The sequence below is a fragment of the Anopheles maculipalpis genome, chromosome 3RL (assembly GCF_943734695.1).
Source record: "Anopheles maculipalpis chromosome 3RL, idAnoMacuDA_375_x, whole genome shotgun sequence".
In the NCBI taxonomy this organism is placed as follows: Eukaryota; Metazoa; Arthropoda; class Insecta; order Diptera; family Culicidae; genus Anopheles; species Anopheles maculipalpis.
Window position 1 is genome coordinate 10,538,111 of NC_064872.1, and position 14,624 is coordinate 10,552,734.

The following is a 14,624-nucleotide window of genomic DNA, read 5'->3' on the forward strand; positions in this document are numbered from 1 at the left end:
TTTACCTAGCAAAAGTACCGAAAGGAGATGATCGGTTACAAAAGTATCCGGTTTTCACGGTTCACTGTAATTAAAAGCTGCTCTGAATAAAATCTGAAATCATTCAGATGAAAGAATATTCAGATTGGGAACGGTTCGGAGTGAAAGGTGACAACATCCCATCCAAATCGTTCCACCGAAACAATCCCCATCTCACTACTTGTCACCAATAAGTCTAGTAAGCCATTCGATGACTCGCGCGACTTAGCGGATCGTCAAATCAAGAAGAAAAACATGTAAAAATATTAGAGGGTGAACAATCATTCAACAATCAATTTATGAAGATAAAACTAAATAATATATTATATTTAAAACAGCTCCATGGCATGTCCCTGGCTTCAAGAGCAGCAACCGAACAGACCACCATTGTACGGTCTGGTTCCAGACTGGCAACTGTCTTGCCTCCATATGAAAACATTTCTTGTGTTTTTTTGTGAAGCTGTAGCTTCAATGGAATAAGGTTTTGAAGGTGAAGAATACTCCCTCCCAGTAAAAAAAACCTTTGTTGCTAAGAATGCAACTCAACCTGAAACAGTACCCTTTCATCAAAGCTTTATTAGATAAAAATACGGAGAGTTGAGAGGAAGATTAATGTGCACCCGTACTTTAAATGATGACCAAAAAGTAATCCTGTAGACGAATGGCATGGACAAGATGTACCAAAGCATTTGCTTTCTACTTCGTTCCTACGTGGCTTCCTACACTTCACTTGCTACAGTGCTTCATTTGGACAGTCAGTAATGCAAGCGGTGGAGACGATCCAAATGGGATCCGATGCTCGGCTCAGCGGTTTGAAAATTGGCGCCAATACTGCCAATTCAGATTTCAGATTAGGAGAAAATCAACCGGCGGCCCGGTGATGAAGGCGACAGCGGCGCCTGTCTTCAAACGGCAGGACCGGGGTTCAAATCCCATCCAAAACGTTCCCCCGTGGTGATGGCCGGCATGACCTTAGAGGTGTTCATTGATAGATGGCTATTAATGTTCATTGTTTCAGTCACATATGGTATTGACAATACGGCAACGTGCCGCCATACTTAATAATAAATAAAATACTGCCAATTCAGATTTATCTTTCACTTTCTACAACATATACAATGTACACAAAATATTATGGAAACTGAAATTAATTACAAAAAGTACAGTAAAGAAAACCAATATTCAAATCTTCAAAATAACGCCTTATTCAGTCTCATTATTGGATGAAATGCTGCTTGTTGCAAGCATAAAGTGTTTTCCGATCCGAAACTCACCCATTTGTGGTATCCTAAGTTGGGCACTCAACTTTCGATCGTAATGTTGTGAAATAAATCTTATACTTCCTGCTACCAGATTCCCCAATGAAAAATGTATTCCGCCAATCTATTCAACAATCTCCTTTATTCGCGCATAATGCGTCGGCACATCTTCCGCACTTGTCTTGCGGACGGACCTTTAATCTCCTTCTTGGTATCTTCTGTATTTTCTCTTTTTGTGTTCTGTTTTATGGGTGCATCACGTTGCACAGTTTATGTGTTCTTTTAAAGAATCATATAAGTAAAATTGTAATGAAAATGACCAATGAAAATGAATTGCTGCACGAAACAGGCATAGTTTAATCCCACGATCAAGAACTTGTTTGGAATCAAAAATAAAATGTCTTTCACTGTTCTAATAAAATATTGTTTGTTATGAACATTCTAAGAATAATCGTCACGTCTTGTTACATACAGGACACTAGAGTAAACGAGGGAAATCGAAATGAATGACCATCAAAACCGGTTAAGGCAGTGAATATGGCAATCAATAATGGGTATTTCGCCACGAGGGAATCTTTGTCCACAGTTGCTCAGCAAGAACAGAGCCCATTAATTCAATTGTGAAAAATGTACCTCGAACGAGGGAAATTCGCACCTACCTCACTAAAGCAGCTCCATCGTCGACCATTACATCACAGGTTTAATATACGGCTATGTTGGCACGGAGATGAAAAATGAAAGCAACACGTGATTTTACGAGCAGCACCTAAAAAAGACAAAAAAAAACAGACAAAAAATTACTGCGCACATTCCACGATCAGTCAAATATTGAGACTAAAAATAATGTTTTGCCAATGCCAATGAATTTGGCAACTTTCGTACTCCGAGATCGGTAAGAGTAGCATGAAGACATTTTGTTTAAACATGTTACATCGAAACTGCTACCATTTTTTAGTCTGAAAATAATTCGAAATTTTAATTTTTAAAACCTTTACTACACATTTTCATTGAAGTATTTATAGAATATCTCGTAGTGCTGCATTTGTGGTACTGCTAAACTTCCCCAAGCCAAAAGGTGAAAGGAGCGAAAGAATAATTATTTTTCAACTTTCTTCGACAAACTGTCCATCGGCGAGGAAATGTACGGATCGAGAGAAAGAACGTTCGATGCTTTCAACCGGTTGTGGTGACCACATTGTTTTATGGTACATTTCTTGTTCTGATACTGAATTCTAGATGGCAGACGTTTCCATACCTTTAGAAAGATGTAGGACGAAAGGAAAGCTTTATAAGGCTGGTGAAATGTTTGGCGAAATTTCAGTTAAGCATTACATTTCAATGAGTACAGTAAAGACGAAGAACGATGAGCCGTTTGCTTACAGTGATCTTAATTTCATTTTTATATTGTGCTCATTCGGTGTCGTCAGAAGTGTATTTGTCCGGCCAATATGACGCGGATTTGGTTATGTGTTACTACAATAGGATATTAGTTGGTGCGATCAGTCCGGAAGTAGTGGAAATAAAGAAGGTATGCAAATTAGATCAATCAGTGTGAATGTCCATGTAGATCACAGAGATTGATCTAGCCTATCGCTTGATTTGCCGATCTCTACATAGCCGTGATATTTTTTGAGGAATCGCTGTTAAGGCTCAGGGAACCAGATTCTACAAGCGGAATAAAGCAGAATTACACAGACTAAGCTCAAAAAAGCAGTTCTGTTTTTCAAGTCTATGTTGCAGTGAACGTTGGTGTTTCATGTTACAAAAATGAAATAAAATCTGTGCTAGTTATGCTGGTTATTATATGCTCAAGCGAAGTGTATCATTGATCCTCGTGAAGCCGAACCTAGATGAGCGAGAAGCATTGTTCCTCAAGTACTACAGTGATAGGCCAAATAAAATGCCCAGTTCACCTTTTTTCGATTTTTATTATTTAGTTAAAATCATATAACACATAATTCAAACAGTGTAAGTGTAAACAGTGTCACATTAAATTTCAAATAGAAACAACAAAAAAAATACACACTTCATGTTTGTGCCATAAAATGAATTGAAGCAAAATTATAAAGCAATGTAATATTGTATGTGTCCTCCTTTGGCATTAAGTGCCTGCTGCAGACGTTTCGGCATCTTCTCCGCTAGGGTTTTTTAAGTGCTATGGAGCTAGCTCCAGTCAGGCGCTCTCCAAAGCTTCAAAAAAAATTTTTTTAGCATTACTTTTGTCCATCGGGAGGAGGTATGAGCTTTGCCAAGGCAAACCATTTCAGCGGTTTGATCCAACAAGACCGGAAGATAGACTTGATCTTCTTGACAGAATGCTTCGGATCGTTGTCCTGCGGAAATATGAATTTATTTTCAACGAAACTACCAGATTTTTCCCGCAAGATGTTGACGTAAGAATCTGCCTTCATTATCCGATCGATTTTCACAAAGCTTCCCACTCCACTCGAATGAAAAACATCCCCAGATCATATAATTTCTTCTTCCATGCTTTTGTTCCTTGCACGTGGCGCTCCTGAAGCTCCTCATCCGATCGGAGCTACACACTAGCGCGCTTGTTTTGTTTGAACAGCTCAAATTTCGATTTCGAAAAACAACCAGTTTAAAGTAATGAAAGGGATTATCAGCATGCTTTTATTTGCTATTCATTCCCTGTTCTACGAGACGGCGACGCACAGTTCGATCGGAAACTGATTGCTGAAGAGTTTCCTTAATCTTTCGGACAGTTACCTTCGTGGTTCTTCTTGATTTCGCGCATCAAATTGGCGTCTGTTCGTTGTATCTATTTAGCGCTTCCTGCTTCGGCCAGGACGATCCACCACTGATCGGAACGGTTTTATTTTTAAAGAATTTTTTTCCAACCGCTGGCTTGCTGGTAATATACTTCCTTGCACAGTCCGATGCGATTTTCCGTTTTGTACATTAAATATAACCTACTTCCGTATGCTCAAGGGAGCCGTGCAAAAAAACTTGCAAAATATGAGTCAAAATATGAGAAAAATATCGATCTCATCGAAAACATATCGATTTTATAAGTGAGCACTTTTATTGTTGTTAGGCACTTTGTTTTGGCTACCAGTGTAGCAAGTAGTGTCATATGTATTTTATTTCTTAAGTGGTTGGTTTTGAAACATCAGGACAAAATAATGAAAAGTGTGGCCACCATGCAAAAATGTGCGACACTAAAAATGTGGGCTATATTAACGGCATAAAACACACATTGTCAGCAGTGATAAAAAAGAATATTTTTTTTTTTCTAAACCAAAATGAAATCAGTTGCATATCAAAAAGTGATGGAAAGATTTGTTTGACATTTAACGTGGAAACATTTGAATAAGTTCTTGGAATTTACTTCAATGGAAAAAAATATGACAGTGCAAGTGTCTGCCGGACGCTTGTAGTCAGACTAGCTTTCTCGTCCACACAGCAATATCGTCAAACAAGGATAGCGATTTTCTTAGATAGGGATAGCTTCCAGCACCATAAGGTCTCCAATAAAGCTTATCAAAATAAAAAATAATTACCGACTGTTAGCACCTAGTTTTCCTCCCTTGAGTGTTGCGTTCTTGTTAATATGATACAGCACGAAGCAGGAAAGTATGAAGTAAGAATGATCATTCGAACCCTTTCTTGGACATCACCATGCAGGTGCTCAAACATGTTTTTGATTTGTAGAAAATTTTATGATATTTATTTTTAGGTAGAAACTTCTGTTTGCGCACTTTTGTTACTAGTTATGGGTTGTACAATCCATCTAAAACGCCATAATTAGCAGAATATAATAGGAGGTGGTACGTCAAAGTGCGTTTGAATTTTTTCCCACAGTCCCAGGAATGTTTGTCTAGCTTGAAGGTGGTTTCCCTTAAGATTCTATATTCTATTTTTTTATCTTATGACAATGGATGGCTCGGAGGGCTTATAATGGATGGAGGGAGGGCTTCCCTCTGCAGAGAGGCTTAGAACACTCCAACTAGCAAAGACATTCATCGCGATACCATTCAACAAAATAAAAATCCAAGCTGATACACTAACATTAAGCTAAGAAATGGCATACGCTTGAAATGGAAAAAAATATACATCTTAAAGCAATAAATATTAGCAATACGGCCTGGCCGTCCCTGATGAATAAAAAAAAAAAAAAAAGCAATAAATATTAAAAAAGGACTCAAACACTGTTACATGTAATTATTACAACTAAACGCAGCAAGATAAATACAAAAACTTTTACAATTAATTTACTTGAAACATTTACTTTAACAGGATGCATCCAGGGTGGTAGCATTCGTTATGGTGGAAGCAGCAGGAGAGACATCGATAGTAGATGTGTCGGGAATCCTTGGAAGATCAGATGTCACTATAAAAGTTCGCGATAAAACAGTACGAAGATTTCGAAACGGAGCTGAAGTTTATGCTTACTGTAGATCCTATACAACGGAGACGACATCAAAATCTACTACTCTTACATCAACAATGCCCATCACACAAACACCAACGTCCACCACACCGGCCACGACCACCAAACCAACGTCTCCTACACCAACGTCCATCACATCGACATCAACAACCACAACGGTATCCACAACAACAACCGCCAAACCAGCGTCATCCACAGCAACGACCCGAACAACAACAAGCTCAACAACAGCAACTCAAAAACCAACTTACACAACACTAATATCCTCCACAATAACCACCCCCACACTAACAACCGCCAAATCAACATTCCCCTCAACAACATCACCTACACCAACGTCATCAACATCAATATCCCCCACGACTACATCCATAAAGCTAACACCAACTACACCAATCACCTCAGTACAAACGACCGCTATGTCCTCTACAATATTTACCATCGCACCACCTTCCACATCATACACCAGTACATCGATGACAAAATCTACCACATTTACAATTGAATCATCCACCAGCGCAGCAACCACCGCTATGTCCTCTAGCACAGGATCTACAGACTCGACTACTGCATCGACCTCCAGCGAAGCAACCACCGCTATGTCCTCTAGCACTGGACCTACAGACGCTACAACTGCATCGACATCTAGCGAAGCTACCACCGCTATGTCCTCTAGCACTGGACCTACAGACGCTACAACTGCATCGACCTCCACCGAAGCAACCACCGCTATGTCCTCTAGCACTGGACTTACAGACGCTACAACTGCATCGACCTCCAGTGAAGCAACCACCGTTATGTCCTCTAGCACTGGACCTACAGACGCTACAACTGCATCGACCTCCAGCGAAGCAACCACCGCTATGTCCTCTAGCACTGGACCTACAGACGCAACTACTGCATCGACATCCACCGAACGAACCACCACTATGTCCTCTAGCACTGGACCTACAGACGCTACAACTGCATCGACCTCCAGCGAAGCAACCACCGCTATGTCCTCTAGCACTGGACCTACAGACGCAACTACTGCATCGACCTCCAGTGAAGCAACCACTGCTATTTCCTCTAGCACTGGACCTACAGACGCTACAGCTGCATCGACCTCCAGTGAAGCAACCACTGCTATTTCCTCTAGCACTAGACCTACAGACGCTACACCAGCATCGACATACACCGAACGAACCACCGCTATTTCCTCTAGCACTGGACCTACAGACGCTACAACTGCATCGACCTACAGCGAACCAACCACCACTATGTCCTCTAGCACTGGACCTACAGACGCAACTGCTGCATCGACCTCCAGCGAAGCAACCACCGCTATGTCCTCTAGCACTGGACCTACAGAAGCTACAACTGCATCGACCTCCAGCGAAGCAACCACCGCTATGTCCTCTAGCATTGGACCTACAGACGCTACAACTGCATCGACTTCCAGCGAAGCAACCACCATTATGTCCTCTAGCACTGGACCTACAGACGCTACATCTGCATCGACCTCCAGCGAATCAACCACCGCTATGTCCTCTAGCACTGGACCTACAGAAGCTACAACTGCATCGACCTCCAGCGAAGCAACCACCGCTATGTCCTCTAGCATTGGACCTATAGACGCTACAACTGCATCGACCTCCAGCGAAGCAACCACCGCTATGTCCTCTAGCACTGGACCTACAGACGCTACAACTGCATCAACCTCCACCGAAGCAACCACCGCTATGTCCTCTAGCACTGGACCTACAGACGCTACAACTGCATCGACCTCCACCGAACCAACCACCGCTATGTCCTCTAGCACTGGACCTACAGACGCTACAACTGCATCGACCTCCAGTGAAGCAACCACTGCTATGTCCTCTAGCACTGGACTAACATCTCCTACAACCAAATCGCCTAAACCAACATCACCTACACCAACATCACCGGCACCAACATCTGCTACACCAACATCCCAAACACCAACATCCCCCACACCAACATCTCCAACACCAACATCTCCTACACCAACATCCCCCACACCAACAACCCCTACACCAACATCACCTACACCAACATCACCTACACCAACATCACCGTCACCAACATCCATAACACCCACATCACTTGCACCAACATCCCCAACACCAACATCCCCCACTCCAACATCTCCTACACCAACATCCCCAACACCGACATCCCCAAAACCAACATCCCCCACACCAACATCCCCCACACCAACATCCCCCACACAAACATCCCCAACACCAACATCCCCCACTCCAACATCTCCTACACCAACATCCCCAACACCGACATCTCCAACACCAACATCTCCAGAACCAACATCACCGACACCAACATCGCCAACACCGACATCCCCCAAACCAACATCCCCCACACCGACATCCCTAACACCGACATCCCCAACACACACATCTCCAGAACCAACATCACCAACACCAACATCACCAACACCAACATCACCGACACCAACATCCCCCACACCAACATCCCCCACACCAACATCCACCACTCCAACATCTCCTACACCAACATCCCCAACACCAACATCCCCAACACCGACATCCCCAAAACCAACATCCCCAACACCAACATCCCCAACACCAACATCTCCAACACCAACATCTCCAGAACCAACATCACCGACACCAACATCCCCCACACCAACATCCACAAAACCAACATCCCCAACACCAACATCTCCAACACCAACATCTCCTACACCAACATCTCCAACACCAACATCCCCAACACCAACATCCCCAACACCAACATCTCCAGAACCAACATCACCGACACCAACATCGCCAACACCAACATCCCCCACACCAACATCCCCCACACCAACATCCCCCACACCAACATCCCCAAAACCAACATCCCCAACACCAACATCTCCAACACCAACATCCCCAACACCAACATCTCCAACACCAACATCCCCAAAACCAACATCCCCCACACCAACATCCCCCACACCAACATCTCCAGAACCAACATCACCGACACCAACATCGCCAACACCAACATCCCCCACACCAACATCCCCCACACCAACATCCCCCACACCAACATCCCCAAAACCAACATCCCCAACACCAACATCTCCAGAACCAACATCACCGACACCAACATCCCCAACACCAACATCCCCAACACCAACATCTCCAACACCAACATCCCCAACACCAACATCTCCAACACCAACATCTCCAGAACCAACATCACCGACACCAACATCGCCAACACCGACATCCCCCAAACCAACATCCCCCACACCGACATCCCTAACACCGACATCCCCAACACACACATCTCCAGAACCAACATCACCAACACCAACATCACCAACACCAACATCACCGACACCAACATCGCCAACACCAACATCCCCGACACCAACATCCCCCACTCCAACATCTCCTACACCAACATCCCCCACACCAACATCCCCCACTCCAACATCTCCTACACCAACATCCCCAACACCGACATCCCCAAAACCAACATCCCCAACACCAACATCTCCAACACCAACATCTCCCACACCAACATCCCCCACACCAACATCCCCCACACCAACATCCCCCACACCGACATCCCCAAAACCAACATCCCCAACACCAACATCTCCAACACCAACATCCCCAACACCAACATCTCCAACACCAACATCTCCAGAACCAACATCACCTACACCAACATCGCCAACACCAACATCCCCCACACCAACATCCCCCACACCAACATCCCCCACACCAACATCCCCCACACCAACATCTCCTACACCAACATCCCCAACACCGACATCCCCAAAACCAACATCCCCAACACCAACATCTCCAACACCAACATCTCCCACACCAACATCCCCCACACCAACATCCCCCACACCAACATCCCCCACACCAACATCCCCCAAACCAACATCCCATACACCAACATCTCCTACACCAACATCCCCCACACCGACATCCCCAAAACCAACATCCCCAACACCAACATCTCCAACACCAACATCCCCAACACCAACATCTCCAACACCAACATCTCCAGAACCAACATCACCAACACCAACATCACCAACACCAACATCACCGACACCAACATCGCCAACACCAACATCCCCGACACCAACATCCCCCACTCCAACATCTCCTACACCAACAACCCCAACACCAACATCCACAACACCAACATCCCCAACACCAACATCCCCAACACCAACATCCCCCACTCCAACATCCCCTACACCAACATCACCGACACCAACATCGCCAACTCCAACATCCCCCACACCATCATCCCCAACACCAACAACCGCAACACCAACAACCCCAACACCAACATCTCCTACACCAACATCCCCCACTCCAACATCTCCTACACCAAAATCCCCAACACCAACATCCCCAACACCAACATCCCCAACACCAACATCCCCCACTCCAACATCTCCTACACCAACATCCCCAACACCAACATCTCCAACACCAACATCCCCAACACACACATCCCCAACACCAACATCTCCAGAACCAACATCACCGACACCAACATCGCCAACACCAACATCCCCACCACCAACATCCCCTACACCGACATCCCCAACACCGACATCCCCAACACACACATCTCCAGAACCAACAACTAAAGAACCAACATCACCGACACCAACATCCCCAACACCAACATCTCCAACACCAACATCTCCTACACAAACATCCCCCACACCAACATCCCCCACACCAACATCCCCCACACCAACATCCCCCACACCAACATCTCCTACACCAACATCCCCAACACCGACATCCCCAAAACCAACATCCCCAACACCAACATCTCCAACACCAACATCTCCCACACCAACATCTCCTACACCAACATCCCCAACACCAACAACTCCAACACCAACATCTCCAGAACCAACATCCCCCACACCAACATCCCCCACACCAACATCCCCAACACCAACAACTCCAACACCGACATCCCCAAAACCAACATCTCCAGAACCAACATCACCGACACCAACATCCCCCACACCAACATCCCCTACAGCAACAACCGCTACACCAACATCCCCAACACCAACATCCCCAACACCAACATCCCCTACTCCAACATCCCCCACTCCAACATCTCCTACACCAACAACCCCAACACCAACATCCCCAACACCAACATCCCCAACACCAACATCCCCAACACCAACATCCCCCACTCCAACATCTCCTACACCAACATCCCCAACACCGACATCCCCAAAACCAACATCCCCAACACCAACATCTCCAACACCAACATCTCCCACACCAACATCCCCCACACCAACATCCCCCACACCAACATCCCCCACACCGACATCCCCAAAACCAACATCCCCAACACCAACATCTCCAACACCAACATCCCCAACACCAACATCTCCAACACCAACATCTCCAGAACCAACATCACCTACACCAACATCGCCAACACCAACATCCCCCACACCAACATCCCCCACACCAACATCCCCCACACCAACATCCCCCACACCAACATCTCCTACACCAACATCCCCAACACCGACATCCCCAAAACCAACATCCCCAACACCAACATCTCCAACACCAACATCTCCCACACCAACATCCCCCACACCAACATCCCCCACACCAACATCCCCCACACCAACATCCCCCAAACCAACATCCCATACACCAACATCTCCTACACCAACATCCCCAACACCGACATCCCCAAAACCAACATCCCCAACACCAACATCTCCAACACCAACATCTCCCACACCAACATCCCCCACACCAACATCCCCCACACCAACATCCCCAACACCAACATCTCCAACAGCAACATCCCCAACACCAACATCTCCAACACCAACATCTCCAGTACCAACATCACCTACACCAACATCGCCAACACCAACATCCCCCACACCAACATCCCCCACACCAACATCCCCAACTCCAACATCTCCTACACCAACATCCCCAACACCAACATCTCAAACATCAACATCCCCAACACCAACAACTCCAACACCAACATCTCCAGAACCAACATCCCCCACACCAACATCCCCCACACCAACATCCCCCACACCAACATCCCCTGCACCAACAACCGCTACACCAACATCCCCCACCCCAACAACCGCTACACCAACAACCGCTACACCAACATCGCCTATACCAACATCCCCCACTCCAACATCTCCAACACCAACATCCCCAACACCAACATCTCCAACACCAACATCTCCAGAACCAACATCACCGACACCAACATCGCCAACACCAACATCCCCCACACCAACATCCCCCAGACCAACATCCCCCACACCAACATCCCCCAGACCAACATCCCCCACACCAACATCCCCCACACCAACTTCCCCCACACCAACATCCCCAAAACCAACATCCCCAACACCAACATCTCCAACACCAACATCTCCAGAACCAACATCACCTACACCAACATCGCCAACACCAACATCCCCCACACCAACATCCCCCACACCAACATCACCCAAACCAACATCCCCCACTCCAACATCTCCTCCACCAACATCCCCAACACCGACATCCCCAAAACCAACAACCCCAACACCAACATCTCCAATACCAACATCCCCAACACCAACATCCCCAACACCAACATCTCCAGAACCAACATCACCTACACCAACATCACCTACACCAACATCGCCAACACCAACATCCCCCACACCAACATCCCCCACACCAACATCCACAACACCAACATCTCCTACACCAACATCCCCAACACCGACATCCCCAAAACCAACATCCCCAACACCAACATCTCCAACACCAACATCTCCAACACCAACATCCCCCACACCAACATCCCCCACACCAACATCCCCTGCACCAACAACCGCTACACCAACATCCCCCACCCCAACAACCGCTACACCAACAACCGCTACACCAACATCGCCTATACCAACATCCCCCACTCCAACATCTCCAACACCAACATCCCCAACACCAACATCTCCAACACCAACATCTCCAGAACCAACATCACCGACACCAACATCGCCAACACCAACATCCCCCACACCAACATCCCCCAGACCAACATCCCCCACACCAACATCCCCCAGACCAACATCCCCCACACCAACATCCCCCACACCAACTTCCCCCACACCAACATCCCCAAAACCAACATCCCCAACACCAACATCTCCAACACCAACATCTCCAGAACCAACATCACCTACACCAACATCGCCAACACCAACATCCCCCACACCAACATCCCCCACACCAACATCACCCAAACCAACATCCCCCACTCCAACATCTCCTCCACCAACATCCCCAACACCGACATCCCCAAAACCAACAACCCCAACACCAACATCTCCAATACCAACATCCCCAACACCAACATCCCCAACACCAACATCTCCAGAACCAACATCACCTACACCAACATCACCTACACCAACATCGCCAACACCAACATCCCCCACACCAACATCCCCCACACCAACATCCACAACACCAACATCTCCTACACCAACATCCCCAACACCGACATCCCCAAAACCAACATCCCCAACACCAACATCTCCAACACCAACATCTCCCACACCAACATCCCCCACACCAACATCCCCCACACCAACATCCCCCACACCAACATCCCCCACACCAACATCCCCCACACCAACATCCCCCACACCAACATCCCCCACACCGACATCCACCACACCAACATCCCCAAAACCAACATCGCCAACACCAACATCCCCCACACCAACATCCCCCAGACCAACATCCCCCACACCAACATCCCCCACACCAACTTCCCCCACACCAACATCCCCAAAACCAACATCCCCAACACCAACATCTCCAACACCAACATCTCCAACACCAACATCCCCCACACCAACATCCCCCACACCAACATCCCCCACACCAACATCACCTACACCAACATCGCCAACACCAACATCCCCCACACCAACATCCCCCACACCAACATCCCCCACACCAACATCCCCCACACCAACATCCCCCACTCCAACATCTCCTACACCAACATCCCCAACACCAACAACTCCAACACCAACATCTCCAGAACCAACATCCCCCACACCAACATCCCCCACACCAACATCCCCAACACCAACAACTCCAACACCAACATCCCCCACACCAACATCCCCCACTCCAACAACCGCTACACCAACATCCCCCACTCCAACATCTCCTACACCAACATCCCCAACACCAACAACTCCAACACCAACATCTCCAGAACCAACATCCCCCACACCAACATCCCCAACACCAACAACTCCAACACGGACATCCCCAAAACCAACATCTCCAGAACCAACATCACCGACACCAACATCCCCCACACCAACATCCCCTACAGCAACAACCGCTACACCAACATCCCCAACACCAACATCCCCAACACCAACATCCCCTACTCCAACATCCCCCACTCCAACATCTCCTACACCAACAACCCCAACACCAACATCCCCAACACCAACATCCCCAACACCAACATCCCCAACACCAACATCCCCAACACCAACATCCCCCACTCCAACATCTCCTACACCAACATCCCCAACACCGACATCCCCAAAACCAACATCCCCAACACCAACATCTCCAACACCAACATCTCCCACACCAACATCCCCCACACCAACATCCCCCACACCAACATCCCCCACACCAACATCCCCCACACCGACATCCCCAAAACCAACATCCCCAACACCAACATCTCCTACACCAACATCTCCAACACCAACATCCCCAACACCAACATCTCCAACACCAACATCTCCAGAACCAACATCACCGACACCAACATCGCCAACACCAACATCCCCCACACCAACATCCCCC